General features: G+C 47.7%; 1 protein-coding gene across 11 annotated transcripts in view; it reads left to right on the plus strand.

Moving 5' to 3' along the window:
* R3HDM1 (R3H domain containing 1) overlaps positions 1–17,745 on the plus strand; it is a 2,579,330-nt gene that overhangs the window by 748,735 nt on the left and 1,812,850 nt on the right. The gene's annotated exons all lie outside the window — the stretch shown is intronic.

A 17,745-nucleotide genomic window follows, 5' to 3' on the forward strand; every position in this document is an offset into this window, starting at 1 on the left:
CGAGTAGCTTCGGAGCCGCGGTGGTGTCGGCGCCGACAGTGTTTCCTACTTCGGCTCTGACTTGTACCTTCGAGCTTGTTGGATCCCTTTTCAGATCTGAGCTCTCGGGGCCATGAGATGAGCGCCGGATCTGGAGGGGTTAGTGTGTCTTCGGCTCCGTTGAGGTCGGATCGCACTGCCCTTTCGGATCCGATCGGGTCATTTCCGGTGCCGATCCATGCGCCGGATCCAAGGGGACTGCTTTCGGATCCTAGGGAGAACAGCTCACCCTCTGCATTCGACATCTTGGAGAGGGTCCTTTCGAGGGATTCGAGGTCCCAGGCCCTGGCTACGGATCCACCCGCCATTCCCTCTCAAACGGGCCTGTCTTCCATCATCCGGCCACAGGGACAGCCTGCGCCTACGTCCCAGGTGGTTCCCATGCAGGAACAGGACATTGTTGGTGATCCCTCCTCAGACAGCCCCCCCCCCAAGGAGGTCCCTCACAAACGTAAGTGCAAGAGGAGGCACATGGACTCACCCGAGTCCCTCACAAAAGACACGGACTTGGAGGAAGGGGAAGGTTCCCCCAGGTCACCCCCCGAAGATTTCTCCTTTGGAGACATTATGGAAATGCTTCGTATTAGAGGGGGGGTGGTCAGCCCAAAAGCCTTCCTCGGACGTAGTCTGTCTTTCTGGAGGCGTTTGCAGGCCCAGCTACCTCTTGGGTGTCCCCTCCCGCCGATCCCCTGGTGGACCTCATAACTACCAGGGCATGGAAGGAGCTGGACACTGTGGAGCCAATGCCCAAGAGATCGGACAGGATACTCAGCCCCCCCACAGGACAGTTTGGAGCAAGGGTGCCCCTGTAGATGCCATGGTGGTGGCGGCTGCTACCAAGAAGGAATTAGCACAGGAAAGTCCCTCGGTACATCCTCCAGACAAGGAGTCTCGGATGATGGACCGCCTTGGAAAGCGGATGTTCGCTTCAGCGACCTTCTCTGTAAGGTCACTGAACTATATGGCACACGTGATTCGACTACAGCGAGACCTAATCAAAGAGTACGCTAGGTCACCCCCAGAGTCCATGTCAGCCGAGGACAAACGGACCTTCTCAGCACGAATGGCCACTCTTAAGTCCATCACAAATACTTGTGTGCGGCTTCTCTCCCATGCCATGGAGGGAGCGGCTGGAGCCAGCGGAACAGGTATTGTCTTACAACGACAGGCCTGGCTCCGTCTCTGCGACTTTGCGGAACCCTTCAAGGCATCATTCGCGAACGCCCCCTTTTCGGCAAAACCGTCAGTGATACGCTACTCCAGAGCGAGAAGGACGGGAAAATGTCTGCCGTCAGGATCCGCTTCTCGGCTCCTCAGAGGTCCTTTTCTAGGAACCAAAGAGGACAGAAGAAGATGTGGTTCTGGAAATCCCAACAATCCCGTTTCGCTCCGGATCCCTCATCCTTCAGAGGCAGAGGAGGACAGGGTGGATGGCAGCCCAGAGGCAGAGGGGGGGGGCCGAAGTATTTCGAGTCGAGGGAACCCTATTCCGATCGACCCGTGCAGCAACCCTGAGGGGTTGCCCGACTGCTCCTCTCTGGAGGCAGTCAGGGGTGCTTCTCTGTGCATCTAGCACATTGGAAGTCCATTACAACAGACCGCTGGCTGCTCCGGATCATATCCAGAGGTTACTCAATTCCATTCCTAAATTCCTAAATACCCCCCCCCCCCGGTCGGGGCACCTCAACGATGTACCACCCAATCAGGAGGAGGTAGCAGCCCTTGAAGTAAAAGAACTTCTAGAAAAAAGAGCCATCCAGCACGTCCCCCCCCTCCCCGGTCAATCCGGATCAGGCTTTTACTCCAGGTTCTTTTTGGTGCCAAAAAAAGACTGGGGACTTGCGGACAATTCTCGACCTGTCCACACTGAACCTGTCAGTTGCCAAAGAGAAGTTCCGGATGGTCACCATTCAATCCATTCTCCCACTGTTACAGGAGAACGACTGGATGTGCTCCATAAACCTCAAGGATGCGTACTACCATCTTCTAATGGATAGGCGATCCAGGAGGTTCCTCCGCTTTCTGCTGGGAGCTAGAAGCTGTCAGTTCAGGGTTCTACCCTTCGGTCTCACCACAGCCCACAGGGTGTTCACCAAGGTCATGGCAGTTGTAGCGGCCCACCTGAGGCTTCAGGGAATTCAGGTCTTTCCTTACCTGGATGACTGGCTCCTAGCCGCCCCCACCAGGCATCTACTATGTTCAGCGAGAGACTATTTCCTACATCTCGTCCGCTATCTAGGGATCACGATCAACCACAAGAAATCCTCCCTTCAAATTTTGGATTTCATAGGGGCCAGGATAGACACAATTCAGTCCAAAGTCTTTCTGACGTCGGACAGACTTCGCAGTCTAAATCTTCATGTTTTGGCTCTTCTTCAGTCCTCGGCCCCTCCAGCGGAGTTAGTCCTGAGGGCTTTGGGGTCCATGGCAGTGGCCATCAACTTGTCTCCGCTCGCGCGTCTGAATATGAGGATTCTCCAAATGGACCTTACAGGTCCAGTGGTCCATTCTGCTTCATCCCTTGTCTGCTCCTATTCCTCTCAGCAGGGTTTGCAGGAAATCTCTACTTTGGTAGCTCCATTCCAAGCACCTCCGGGAAGAGCGCCCTTTCTCCATGTCCCCACCCCAAGTCACAGTGACCACAGACACGTCTCGCCTCGGGGGGGGGGGGGGCATTGCATGGGCAGCACCGTCCAAGGCACGTGGACTCGCACAGAGACCTTTTTGCATATCAGTGTCCTGGAGATGAGGGTGGTGCTTCTAGCGTTGCAAGCTCTCCATGCCCTTCTTCCTCTGGGGACTATTGCAATTCAAACAGACAAAATGTCAGTGGTCTGGTACATCAACAAGCAAGGGGGAACCAGATCTTACCCACTTTGCCGAGAGGCCATGAGAGTGTGGGAATGGGTGATATCCACCAACCGCTTTCTCATAGCAACGCACATACCGGGTCGGTCAAACATTCTAGCGGACAAGCTGAGTCGGACTATCCTCTCACCCTACGAGTGGTCTCTGAACCCCTTAGTAGCGAAACAGATCTTCCTCAGATGGGGTCAACCTTGATGCGATCTGTTCGTGTCGCCTTCGAACGCAAAGTACAGCGAGGTTTTCGCTCTAATTCCCCCACCAGGGGAAAACCCCAGAGACGCTCTGGTTCATGCTTGGCCATCCGGTCTTCTTTATGCTTATCCTCGTCTTCCGTTGATGACAAAATTCTTGCAGAAAACTCGTCGGTTGGGGAGCAGAGTTATTCTCATAGCCCCATTCTGGCCTCGTCAAATATGGTTCCCTTGCTTACGGTCTCATCTAGTGCATCCTCCCTGGATCTTAGATCCCCTTCCGGATCTGATTTCTCATCCCCTGAGACCTGGACAACCTGAAGTTTTTGGCTTGGTTGATCCAGTTCCTTTGATGGCTAGGACTCCCGGTATCTTATCCTCAGTTAAAGCCATTCTGGTGGCCGCTCATAAACCTTCTACCAGAAATGTCTACAAGAGTAAATGGAAACGTTTTTCTATCTGGGCAGAGCATAGGAATTTGGACCCCTTTACGGCTCCTATTCCAGCAGTCCTCAATTTTTTATCTCAAATCTTCCTTTAGGGAGCTAGCTCTTCAACTGTTAAAGTTCAACTGGCAGCAATTTCCGACTTTCACATTGGAAACAAATTTGGCCCCCTAGCATCATTTAAGATCTGCAAGACCTTTGTACTTTTCTTTTGAGACCCCTGTTAAGGAAGCTGTTCCTCCATGGGATTTAACCCTAGTTCTCCAGGTTCTTACTGGTCCTCTTTTTGAGCCCGCAGCTTCTGTTGACTTGAAGTATGTATCTTGGAAAACTGCATTCCTTATTGCCATTACTTCAGCTAGAAGAATATCGGAGCTTCAGGCTCTTTGCAGTAAGCCCCCATTCATCATTTTTCACAAAGACAGAGTTTCCCTCAGGTCTAACCCCTCTTTTTTGCCTAAAGTGGCTTCCGAAGCCAATATCAACCAATCTATCAACCTGCCTGTCTTCTTCCCTAATTATCACAACAAAGGAGAGCATAGACTCCATTGCTTGGATGTACATAGACGGTTACGATTTTACTTGCACAGAACGGCTGTTTTTTGAAAATCAGAACAGCTCTTTGTTTCATTTGCTAAGTCCTGTCTGGTTAAGCCAGTAACTAAGGTAACCTTAGCTAGGTGGATTTCACAATGCATTCTTCTTGCATACAGAAGCTCTGGTCGACCTGAGCCCGTGCGGGTTCGGGCACACACTACCCGTTCTGTGGCTACTTCTGCGGCCTTCTGATTGAGGGTCCCTTTGGATGACATTTGTTCAGCTGCTACTTGGGCTTCCTCTCACACTCTCTTACACATTGTAAATTGGATCTGATTTCCAGAGGAAGGGCGTCCTTTGGCTCTGCAGTGCTCCAGAATATCCTCCCATAAGGACCTCCCAAGTTGTTGGTAGCTGGGGACTCTGTCCCACAGGTTGCTGATCAAATGAAGTTAACTACTTCAGATAAAGAAGTTATGTACTCACCATAACGTTCCATCTGAGTAGGTAACTTCATTTGTCTGCAACCAACCCTCCCTCCATCCCCCTGACCTGTAGTTCATCCTTGAAGGATCATGGTATGTCACTTTCCAGATGACATCAGGTTAGGATGTTCAGATAGTTTTTCCTTGTGTTATAGTAGTGTTCTAGGATACTATGGCAAACTCGATCTGAGGGTTAGAGGGAGGTAGCAGGGCATTATGGGTAGGGGGGAGGAACTTGGAGCTCGGATCTTTGCTAGGAAAGCTGCCGGCTCGGATCTGAATCAGATCCGATACCCACAGGTTGCAGACAAATGAAGTTACCTACTCAGATGGAACATTATGGTGAGTACATAACTTCTTTTTCTCACCCACTGTTCAAGCCTGCCCTAGCATGATCCACAAATCAAAATGCCACCACCAAACATAGGAAAGTAATGAGGTTAAAATAAAAAGTACTGTTGTCTCTCAAAACTGTCATTAGGGGTAAGATTTCATCAGCCGAAGTGACAGTTCTTAGAGATGAGTCTTATGACATCAGTGGGGATGTTCTTTGTGTTTCACTGTTGCAGTCATTACATTTGGGTAATCTGCTGGCAGGTTGTCCTCAGTTGGCCTGAATTCCAAAGTCTTGGGTCCTGCGTCGGTTGCTGTCTTCTCTTCCATGACGTCAGGTCGTCAGGGGTATAAAACATGCAGCTGACACCATTTTCTTTAGTCTTTCTTGCCGCGCGGTGCCCGAAGCAGAAGCATTTCGCAAGTGCCGGTCAGCCGACTACTGAAATATTCGCGTTTGAGTTTCAGAACCGAAGTCTTCACTAAAGCTAAGTACCCCGTTGAGGAAACATTTTTCTTGCTTTTTACCGATGTCAGAAAAAGTTAATAATTGTATTACTTGTGGGAAGTAAATACCTCATAAGGATTTCCATTTGTACTGTATTCCTTGCCTAGGCCCTGATCACAACGTGCCTGGCTGTCGGTTTTGTGCTAGATTTAACCAACGCACTATTAAGCGTCTATATTCTTGCATCAAAGTATTTTGGAAACAGATTTAACTACCCGGAAATGCCATTGGATAGCAATGCGACTACCGGAGTACATAAAAAATGCAAAGAAAAGAACAGAGAAAGGCAGTCGAGATCCAAAACCGACGGCAAAGCTTCTCCTAAGCCAGTCGCCGGTTCGCCGGTACTCAGTGAGGCACCTTCGCAGCCCCTGATACCTGCTACCTTCGGGTTGCAGGCCTCTACCAACACACATGTGGAGTCCGGCATGCCGCAAGATACTCAAGGTATTGCACTGACGGATGTATCTCCCTCGGATGTGTCCGGAGCCGCTGAGCAGGCACTGGCTTCTGAGGGTGTATTCAGACCTCAACATTTGTATATCAAACCGACGACAGCTGCAAAACCAACGACAAAAGCAACTTCTAAACCTAAAAAAACGACGCATGAGCCACGTGCACAGGCCTCTATGTCTAAAAACAGATGAGCAAAATGGCTGAAGACCTTATTACCTTGATCAGGGGTACCCATCCCCCTCCAGATAAGAGGCCTAGGCAAGACACTGATTATGAATCTTCAGATCAGTTTTCTATTACTTCTGATCAGGAATTATCCATACCTCCCTATGAGGATTCTGATGCTAAGGAGTCTATTCCATCTGCATCTCCTCCTGAGGATTATTCATTTGGGGAAACCTTGCATACTTTGAGGGAGCATTTTCACTGGGAAGAGTCAAGACTTCGCAGAATCAAAAAAGAGGCTCAGGGATTTCCTCCTTCTCCCTCAGCACAAGCCTTTAGCCATTCCCTCTGTTTTAGACATTGTGGATGATGTGTTTTCAGAGTCAAGCTTGACCCCTGACTCCTTACCTCCGGCTCCCAGTAAGCCTGGCAGATATTACAGAGTCCCCGACTCACATAAATTTTTATTTAGAAACCCTGCTGCTGATCCTGAAACTGTTTCACAGGGTCCAAAGGGAGTTAAGGCCTCAACAGCAAAAAACCCTACCCCCTCTGACAGAGATTCTTGGGCACTGGACAGATGGGGAAAAAAAGGTTTATACATCTGCAACCTTGGCAATCAGGGCCTTAAATTGTCAATTTCATATGCTTAAGTACCAACAGCATGTAATGGGATTGCTGAAACAGAAAATTATGTTGATTTCAGAATGTGCAGAAAATAAAGAATTGCAGGAATTATTGCATGCAGCTGAACAAGTTGGAAAGCATACTTTGCAATGTGGCTTTGATTCTTTAGAGGCCTCCTGCAGGGCCGCAGTTACTGGATAGAGCAAACTTTGCCTGATCATGTTAAAGCTAAATTGCTAGATGCACCTTTACAGCATGATTCTCTGGTATTAAGGCAGAAGTGGTTTTAAAGAAAATGGGGAAGACAAAGCTAAGTCTATGCAAACTGTTAAAGATTTCTTACAAGTGCAGCCACCAAGATTCAGTAGACACTGGCCTACAAAAAATTGGTCCTTTCCTGTGTCAGACAGAGCTCAAAGGGGCAAATCCAGATGCCCTAAGGGTTCCAGGTACCAGGCTCAAGACTCGTACAGGTCAAAGCAATGGGGCGCATCCACCTCCAAATCTGGAGGAGATAAAGCGCAAAACTACAGAAAGCAATCCCAATGACTTCCCTCTGCCTACACCAAGCACTTATCTTTTGGCAGCACCCATAGGGGGAAAATTAGCACTTTTTGCTCAAAATTGGCAGTTAATAACCCAGGACAAGTGGGTACTAAACATCGTATCACAGGGATACGATTCCATTTCCACACACTGCCAATGACAAATGGTTGGCCAGATCTGCCAAAAAAACAATGGGCAGAGGCACAGAAACAGGTTATGTCCCTCATGGATATGGGGGCTATTCAGACAGTACCAGAACAGGAAAAAGGACAAGGTTTTTACTCAAGACTGTTCTTGGTACCCAGAAAGGACAATGGCATGGTGGCCAAAACTGGATTTATCGATTATGAACACATACCTGGACATTCCAAAATTCAAAATGCTCACATTGCAGCAACTTCTGCCCATGCTGGGCAAGAATGCTTGGCTGGTGACTTTAGACCTAAAAGAGGCATACCTGCATATCCCAATAAGACAGTCGTGCAGAAGATACCTCAGATTCAAGGCTGGCTTAATGCATTACCAATTCTCTGCACTGCCCTTTGGCTTATCTACTGTGCCCAGGGTCTTTACAAAGTGCCTGGCACCAGTAATTGCATTTTGCAGACAAAGAAGTATTCAAATATATCCTTACTTGGACGACTGTCTCATTCAAGCAGAGAACAAGGACACTCTTCTACGACACCTGGTGTCTGTGAAAAGGCTTCTACCATGCCTAGGGTACACAATAAACGAAAATAAATCACAACTTGGTACCCTCTCAAAAGATAACATTCCTGTGTGCAAGCTTGAATACAACTGCCCAGATGGCTTACCTCACGCCAGACAAACAAAGGCAACTGACTACTTACTTCAAACTGATGGCAACAAAAACCCAGTCTCCTGCAAGACAAATTCTGCAGGCTCTGGGCTTCATGGCATCCTGCATCCTACTAATTCCATATGCAAGATTGCATATGAGGAAACTTCAATGGTACCTAAAATGTTTATGGAGTCAACATTCACACAGTCTGGAAACAATGATTCCTCTCATTTCCTGCCTGCAACAGGAGTTTCTATGGTGGGCAAAGGCCTGTCACCAAAACATGGGTCAGCCCTTCACTCTACCCCCTGCCAGCCAAACCTTAACAACAGACACATCAGATTATGCCTGGAGGGCCCACATGGCAGGAAGATGCATTCAAGGCATATGGGCACCAAATCAAATGCATCTACATATCAACCAGAAAGAGATGCTAGCTGTTCAAAATGCCCTAACAGCCTTCAAGGACTTACTTCATCCAGGACAACTACTGATAAAGACTGACAACACCACAGTCATGTGGTATATAATCAAACAAGGGGGCACACACTCATACCCCCTTTGCAGATTAGCCATGGCACTGTGGGGCACAGCTTTGACCTACCAAATACATCTTCAAGCTCAATTCCTGACAGGAACACAAAACACTCTGGCAGATGATTTAAGCAGAAACCTTATGGATCCTCACGAGTGGAAACTAAATCCACAAGTCTTCAGCATGATAACGGAGAAATGGGGGTGCCCATATGTAGATCTATTTGCCTCCCCTCAAAATTATCAACTGAAAAGATTCTGCACAAGGACTTATCACAGACGAGCATGGAAAGTGGACGCCCTATCCTTCAGCTGGAAAAACCTATCAGTTTACGCCTTTCCTCCTCTGCCTCTTCTACCCAAGGTCCTCCTAAAAGTCAGACAAGAGAAGCCCAAGATATTCATTGCCCCGCACTGGCCCCGCCAATACTGGTACCCAATCCTAAGGAACTTGTCTCAATACCCAGCTTGGACCTTGCCTCAAAAAACACAACTACTGTCCCAGCAAAACAATCAGATCCTGCACAATCAACTACAGACTCTGAACCTGGCAGCATGGCTAATCCCGTAATCATACAAACGACACCTCTCAGTAAAGCTGTGATGGATGTCATTATGGAAGCCAGAAGGACTAGCACTAGAAAATCTTGTGCTGACAAATGGAAGAGATTCTGTGCTTGGAGTCAAGCACAAGGAACTGATATAGCAGAACCACATATTCCTCAGATATTACAATACTTAACTGAGATGCTTGACAAAGGCCTATCTTTCTCACCAATCAAAATCCATGCCTCTGCCATTTCAGCTCATTACAATACAGAGCCACCAATCTTTTCTCATCCTTAACAAAAGCAGTATCTTAGAGGAGCCAAAAATTTAAGGCCTCCTAGAAAATCACCATTACCTGCATGGGACCTCAATTATGTGTTGGAAAAGCTCCCCCTGCCTCCATTTGAACCAGCTGTTACCGCTGATATAAAGTTCTTATGGAAGACAGCTCTGCTACTAACAATTACTTCAGCAAGAAGAGTTTCAGAGCTACAGGCCCTCATGGCTGTAGAGCCTTTTATCATATTTTATCCAGACAGGGTGTCTCTGAGGACAAATCCTACTTTTATGCCTAGGGTAATTTCCAGTGTGGCTCTTAACCAAGCAATTCATCTGCCAACTTTTTATCCAAATCTGCAGAACAAAGGGGAGAGAATTCTGCATTCCTTGGACGTACACAGACAGCTAAGATTCTACTTGAGCAGGACTAAAGCTCTAAGAAAAACTGACCAATTACTAGTGACATATGCTGGAGAATCATAAGGAAAGGCTATTTCAAAGCAGACAGTTTCAAAGTGGATAAGCCATTGCATCCGTTTCTGCTACTTACACCATGGCAAACCTGTGCCCAAGGGCATTAGGTCTCACTTCACCAGAGCTGCAGCTACTTCAGCAGCCTTTCTCAGAGGAGTACCTACCAAGGACATTCTAGAGGCTGCTGCTTGGAGTTCTGTTCACACCTTTACAAAACATTACCATTTGCCTCTCTACTCAAGTCCAGGGCAGGCTTTGCCACTGCAGTGCTGCAGGGCCTTATAGCCTCACCTAATGATGTTTAGCTCCAGCCTCCCAACCATAACTTTGGGATTCTACCCAAATGTAATGACTGCAGCAGTGAAACACGAAGAACATAGTACAGTTGTGTACACTTACCATAAATGTAGATGTTAGAGTGTATTCACTGTTGCAGTCCAGGTTACCCTCCCGTCCATCCCCCTGTCATTCTACAGTTTATCTTTCCTTCTCTATTTTCTACAGCTTATGTGGTGTATTTGCTTGTAGATTAAGATAAAGTTTATATTGATGTATGTATATATATAAATATTTATAATATTGCTACCTTTTTGGGGGCAACTGACATTGGGGGCAAGAAAAACTAAAGAAAATGGCATCGGCTGCATGTCTTATACCCCTGATGACCTGATGTTATGGAAGAGAAGACAGCAACCGACGCAGGACCCAAGACTTTGGAATTCAGGCCGACTGAGGGCAACCTGCCAGCAGATTGCCTAAATGTAATGACTGCAACAGTGAATACACTTGAACATCTACATTTATGATAAATGTACACAACTGTACTTTTTTGATTTGAGGATTGTTGGTTTAGTACTCACCTGTGTGAGAGCCTCACAGCATTCTTTTAGTGGACTGTCCCAGTATGATGATTGTCAAAGGTAGAGAAATATCTTGGTCCTTCTCTCATACCAGCTTGAAACCCTACACTGATCACCTTCTTTCTGTGAATGTTGAGGGAAAGGACAGAAGTCTTACAGTTAGGATCGAAACAGAAGTCTGTTCAACATTGGATCTTACTTGATATCTTCAGGAAAAGCTTCTGAATTTGCTGGTAGGGTGGAAAATGTTTGCTCCGATGTTCTCATTTGATCTTCAACTTGAGGTATTCGGATCTGGCCACAGATCCGACTCGGCTGCATGCTTCAGATCCAAGCTCCTCCCCTGCTTGTAATGCCCCTGTCTCCCTCCTCCCCTCAGATCTCATTTGCTGCGTGATCCTTCAGCTCTGAGTTTCCTCAGTGGGTGAGTGAAAGTTTTTTCTTTCTTTCATCTCGTATCTCCCCCTTTTTCTCACTATCTTTTTTCTCCCTACACTTTGTTTGCACTTGTGTCTGTTTTGTACCAAAAAAAAAACTTTTGCACTGTCTAGCTATCTGTGTGTGTGTGTGTGTGTGTGTGTGTGTGTGTGTGTGTGTGTGTGTGTGTGTGTGTGTGTGTGTGTCTCTGACCTTTTTCCTATAGCAATGGCTGAGACTCCCAGCCAGGCTTCAGGAAAGGTGCAGTGTGTGGCCATAAACTACCCACTTCAGATGGCCACATACTGTGCATAGTATACCTGGACACCTCCTGCTCAATCTGCATGGGTTTCGTCCCCCATGCATTGATCAACAGGAGGAATAAGCTCATTCTAAAAGGCCTCCTTCCCCCACCTTCTTCTGAGGCCTCTGCTTCATCTTCCTCTGCCCTGACCCCTGAGACTCAAATCTCCCACCAAGAAGGCTGGGGATGGAGAGAAACACCACCATAAGGAGCAGGATCAGCCTGGCAAACGAACCCCTGACTGCACTTCCTCATCCGAGCCCCCAGCCAAATCCTGCCCAAATCTCAGCCTGGGTTCCCTTCAGCTCCGGTCGCCTTGCTTCTCACTGAAACCGGAGGTCACTCAGGCCCGATCTCCCTGCTCAGCCCCTCCGTGGTGCCTCTCCAGGCCCGGGTCTTTGGCCTCTTCAACCTGGTCCTCTCGGAGTCTGTCTGAAGCCGAGGTGGACAGGATGATGCGGAAATTCATCTGAGGTCCTGCCTGCTCTGTCCCTGTCCGGAGCCAGGAGCATACAGTCCTTCTCCTTACCAATTGCTCCTTCTCCAATCTGAATTCATTGGGTTTGAGGTTCCCCGGTGTCGGGGGATCAACTCCAGTGGTTCCAGGTACCTCGATGCCGACCGTTTTCCTGAGTGGATTGGCCCCGATATGTTCGGAGCCGAAGCCTGGATGTGTGGTTCGAAGGGATAGCATCGACTTTGAGGCCTTTGGAGTTGTCTCCTCTTCTTGGAGTTTCACCACCCGGAAGCTCGCCTCCTGGACATCCTGGCTTTGGGGATCCATTCACCTTCTGCTTTCGATGTGGTGGAGAGCGTCCTCTTGGCCCCTTCGAGACCCTTGACACTATCATCCTTGAAGTCTGTCCTGGCTTCCTGTCTTTCTGGGGCAGAGTCTGCCATCCTGCTCCCTCAGGGACAGCCTGTTGCCACTTCGCTCTGTGTGGTTCCCCCCTGGAAATCCCCGAAGCTTCTGAGTCCTCCTTGAAATATCTCCTTGAGAAGCTCCGTCAGAAGCACACATGCAAGAGGAGGCACTTAGACTCCCCGCCAGAGTCCCTCACATAAGATACCGACTTGGAGGAAGGGGAGGGTTCTTCCCAATCACACCCTGCACCAACACAGTGGGTGGTCTACCCAGAAGGCTAACCTGGATGAGTTGGTATTCCTGGAGGCATTTGACAAAGGTCCCTCTACCTCCTGGGTGTCCCCTCTTGTGGATAATCTTGTGGATCTGATTTCATCTAGAGCATGGAAGGAACTGAATGTAGTTGAGCCTATCCCCAAGCACCTGAGCAAAGTATTCAGTGCCTCATCAGATAGGCAGCATTGGTCAAAGGGATCCCCGGTAGATGCCATGGTTATTGCAGCGGCCCCCAAGAAACTGCTTGCTCAGGAGTGCTCTACGGTCCATCCTCCAAACAGGGAGTCTCTGGCCATGGACCTTTTTGGGAAGTGTGTTTACACCCCAGCCATGTTTGCCTTATGTGTGCTGAACTACTTTGCACAAGTCATCAGATTGCAGAGGGACCTGGTCAAAGAGGTTGCAGAGTCTGCCCCAGGATCCATGTTAACAGAAGAGATGAAGGTGTTTTCCTCCCATATGACCCCCCTTAACATCGATATCCAATACTTCCAATTGGCTTCTATCACACTCTGTGAAAGGTGCCTCTAGGGTGGGCCGGGACAGGCATAGCCGTCGGGCATCACACCTGGCCCTGGCTTTGTGCTTTCTCAAAGCCCTTCAGGGCATCATTTACAGATGCTCCCTATGATGGTTCCACCCTGTTTGTTAAAACAGTTCCAGATACCTGCTGTAAAAACAAGTCATCCAGCCTGTTCCCCTAGACCCATCCAGATTAGGCATTTATTCCAGGTTGTTTTTGGTGCCAAAGAAAACGAGGCACTTAAGACCCATTCTGGATCTTTCAACTCTGAACATGTCATTTTTGAAGACGAAATTCCGGATGGTCACCCTTCAATCCATTTTGCCCTTCCTGCACATAAGCAACTGGATGTGCTCGGTGGACCACCAAGATGCGTACTGTCATATCAAGATGAACAGGAAATCTCTGAGGTCCTCTGCTTCTGGCCGGGAGCCGGTCATTTTCAGTTCATAGCACTCCCCTTTGAGCTCACCACCGCCCCTTAGGTGTTCACCAAAGTGATGATGGTAGTGGTGGCTCACCTGAGGCCGCAGGGGTTTCGGGTTTTCCCCCAAAGGGACAATTGGCTCCTTTCCACTCCCTCCAGGCATTGACTAATTCAAGACAAGGATCTTCTTCTCAAGACCCCCCAATATCTGGGCATAATCATAAACCTCAACAAATCTCAGCTGGCACCAATGCAGGTTCTCGACTTCGTATGAGCCCAAATAGACTACCCAGGGCAAGGTGTTTCTGCCTCCAGACAGGCTATCTCTCCGACATCGTGCAGGTTGCATCTTTCAAGCCAAACTTCCCCCAGCAGATTCAATTCTTTGGGCGTTGGGATCCATGGCAGCCACAATCATTCTCATTCCAACAGCACGCCTTCATATGAGGTTCTTCAGTGGACCTTAGCCATTCAGTGGTCCTTGCTAGACCTTCCCTTGTCACATCTTGTTCGATTGTCACATGCTTGCAAGGACTCCTTTATTTGGTGGCTTCAATCCTGGACCTCCTTCAGGGTGGTCCATTTGTTCTTCCCTTCCCCACGACTACAGTGACCACAGTCGCCTCCCTGCTCGGGTGGGGAGGGGGGGATTGCATGCGAAGGATGGTCCAAGGCACGTAGTCTTCTCTGGAGCCCAATCTGCATATCAGCATCTTGGAGATGAAGGCTGTGCTTCTGGCATTGCAAGTGCTACATGCTTATCTTCCTCCGGGGACTATTGCCATACAGACGGACAATATGTCAGTAGTCTGGTACATCAGCAAACAGGGCAGACCAGATCTTATCCCCTTTGTTGTAAAACCATGACATTTTGGGAGTGGATGATATCCACACTCAGTTTTCTGTTGGCAGCGCACATTCCAGGAAGGTCTAACATTCTAACGGGCAGGCTCAGCAGGTTTATTCTGATGCCTTACGAGTGGTCTCTGAATCCTTCAGTAGAGGAACAGATCGTTCTAAAGTTGGGTTAGACTTGCTGTCTCTTCACCTCTCCTTCCAACGTGAAGTGCAACAAGTGTTTCGCTCTGAACCCCCCTCTGGGCGAGCCCCCCCCAGAGACACTGTAGTTCATGCTTGGCGCTCTGGTCTACTGTATGCTTACCCTCCCGTTCCTCTAATATCCAGGTTCATTCATAAAGCTTGATGGCAGGGGAGCTCAATGATCCTCATTGCCCCTTTCTGGCCTCGCCAATTTTGGTTCCCGTCTCTGTGGTCTCATGCATCGTGTCCACCTTCGACGCACGATCTGGTTCCGATTACACATCCCTTACCCAGACTGTCAGCCTGAAGCTCACGGGTTGGCTGCTCCATTCCCATGATAATGACGATTCCCAGACTGTCTTCTCATGTCAAGAAGATCTTAGTAGCGGCTCACAAATCGTCTACAAGGAAGGTTTATTCAAGTAAATGGAAGCGTTTCTCGATCTGGGCCTTTCAGCATGACCTGGACCCTTTCACTCTTCCAGTTCAGGCCATTTTGGAGTTTTTGGAGGATATATTTAATCATGGTGCTAGGTTCTCTACAGTTAAGGTACAAGTGGCAGCAATTTCTAACTTGCACACAGGCGAGAATTCGGCTTCTTTGTTTTCTTCCAAACTTTTTAAGGCCTTTTTGAAAGGTACCTTCCTCCTCAGGCCTCCAGCTAATGACCAAACACCCCCTTTGGATCTCACCTTAGTGTTGCAGGCCCTGGTTTCTCCTCCTTTCAAACCAGTGGCCTCAAGCTGACTTGCAGTTTCTGTCATGGAAGACTGATTTTTTAGTTGTGATTACCTCAGCCAAGAGGGTTTCTGAGATCCAAACCTCAAATTTCAAGCCCCCTTGTATGGTATTCCATAAAGATTGTGCGTCTCTGTGGACTAATCCAGCTTTTCTACCAAAGGTGGCATCAGAGTCTAATATTAACCAGGTCATCATTTTGCCAGTTTTCTTTCCAAATTTCCAGAATAAGTGAGAGTACAAGTTGTACTTGCTTAGTGTTCACAGGCAACTGCACTTTATTTGCATAGAACCAAGTCTTTTCACAAGTCTGATCAACTCTTTCTATCTTTTTTTAAGTCTGTCCTTGGTAAGCCAGTTTCTACAGTTACTATTTCTTGATGGATTTCTGAATGCATCTCCTTGGCCTATCTAGCCAAAGGGTTATCTCCTCCAGGGCATATCCGGACAAATTCCACCTGGTCTGTAGCGACTTCTGCCGCCTTTTGTTCCAGGGTCTCCTTAGATATCTGCTCTGCACCTACGTGGGCATCTCCTCACACATTTATCTCTCATTATAAATTGGGTCTTCTTTCCATGAGCAGGGAATTCTTTGGCTCAGCCATGCTGTAGAACATTCTCTTCCATGAGAACCTCCCAGGGTTTATTTGTAGCTGGGGACTACTCTGTCCCTCAGGTTTGAAGATCAAATGAGAACAACATCATCAGATAAAAAAGTTATGTACTCACTATAACTTTACATATGAGTTGTTTCTCATTTGTTTTCAACCGTCCTTCCCTTCTTCCCCTTGCCTTGTGTGGGCTGCATAATGGACCGGATGGAAAAGTCTTAGCTCCACTTCCTTTGGCTTGTTTTTCCCTTATTAGACCTTTTCTGGTTATGCCAATTTATGGGTATATTCTTTTACATTGGGATGCTGCTGTTTTTTGCAAAAAAACTCGATCTGAGGGGAGGAGAGAGACGGGGGGTTATTTTGGATAGGGGAGGAGTTTGGATCTGAAGCTGAAGTATGCAGACGAGTCAGATCCATGGCCAGATCTGGGTCCCTCAGGTTGAAGACAAATGAGAATCAACAGCTCAGATGGAATGTTATGGTGAGTACATAACTTTTTTTTTTTTTTTTTTTTTTTTTTTTTTTTTTTACAGTTGTCTAATTTTATAATGGATTGCCATTGCTGTGTAAAAGAACTCTTTGTAATAAGCTGCAAGTGCACTTTAATACATTTAAGTACAGTGTCTGGTACATGATAGTGGAAGATGTTCTTTGTGTTTCAGTGTTGCAGTCATCACATTTGGGTTATCCTTGCCAGGGTAGCCCTCAGTCTGCCAGAGTACCAGAAACTTAGTATTTCTGCGTCAGTTGCTGTCGCTTGAGGACTGACGCCAGGTCGTCAGTGTTATAACGTAAGGCAGCCAACGCCATTACATCAGTCTTTCTTGCCGTGGAGCCCAAAGCAGAAACAGTTCACACAAGTGCCGGTCGGCCACTACCCGAGTTTTCATCTCTGAATTGAAGATGAAGTCTTCTAAAGCTAAGTACCCCATTCGGGCTCCTTTATTCTTGCACTAAACAATGTCAGAAAAAGTTAATTGTCTCATCTGTGGAAAGCAAATAACGCACCAAAACTTCCACTCTTACTGCGTCACTTGTTTAGGCCCAGACCACGAAGTCCTCCGTTGTTGCTTCTGTGCTTTGTTCAACTCTAGAAATATCCGTTGTCCGGCCCTTATTGTAGACAGATATTTTCGTTTACAGTCCTCAAATTCCGAAATGGCTTCGGTAAGCCATTGACAGCAGATCTTCCCAAAGAACGTAAAGATAGGAACAGAGACAGACTGCACATGTCCAAACCTACCGATGACCCTGCTGTTAAGCTAGTCGTCAGTCCTCCGGTACTCAGTGAGGTGCTTTTGCAGCCCCTGATCCCCACTTCATTTGATTCATAGGCCATTACCAAGACCCTTTTGGAGTCTGGTATGCTGCAAAACTTTTCTTCGACTAAGGATCCTGAGGCCTCTACCTTGTATGGGTCCGGAGCCACTGAGCAGGCACCGGCTTCCGAGGAAGTCCTTCGCACTACCAAATCTCGACACAAACAGACATATTTTTTCGCACTACCATTCTTTCAGAAATGACTGAGTTTCTTAGGCCCAGGGTTCGAACCATACCCAAGAAACCCACAACCCACTATCAGGCGCCTGCTACCTTGCCTCAATCTCAAATACTTAAAATGGCGGAAGACCTTGTCATGCTGATCAGGGGAAGCTAAGCTACCCCCTCAAAAAGGAAAAGAGATTTGTCCCCTGTAGTTTTGTCTGAGCAAGAGTCAGATGAATCTGCTGCATCTGACTATGAAGACATGCAACCCCTCTCTAGTAATGAGGATTCTGATGCAGAGGACTCCATTCCTTCAGACTCTTCCCCCAGAGGATTTTTCCTTTGGGGAAACCCT

Source organism: Protopterus annectens, chromosome 6.part0 (genome assembly GCF_019279795.1).
Source record: "Protopterus annectens isolate FY-2018-M chromosome 6.part0, PAN1.0, whole genome shotgun sequence".
NCBI classification, from domain to species: Eukaryota; Metazoa; Chordata; order Ceratodontiformes; family Protopteridae; genus Protopterus; species Protopterus annectens.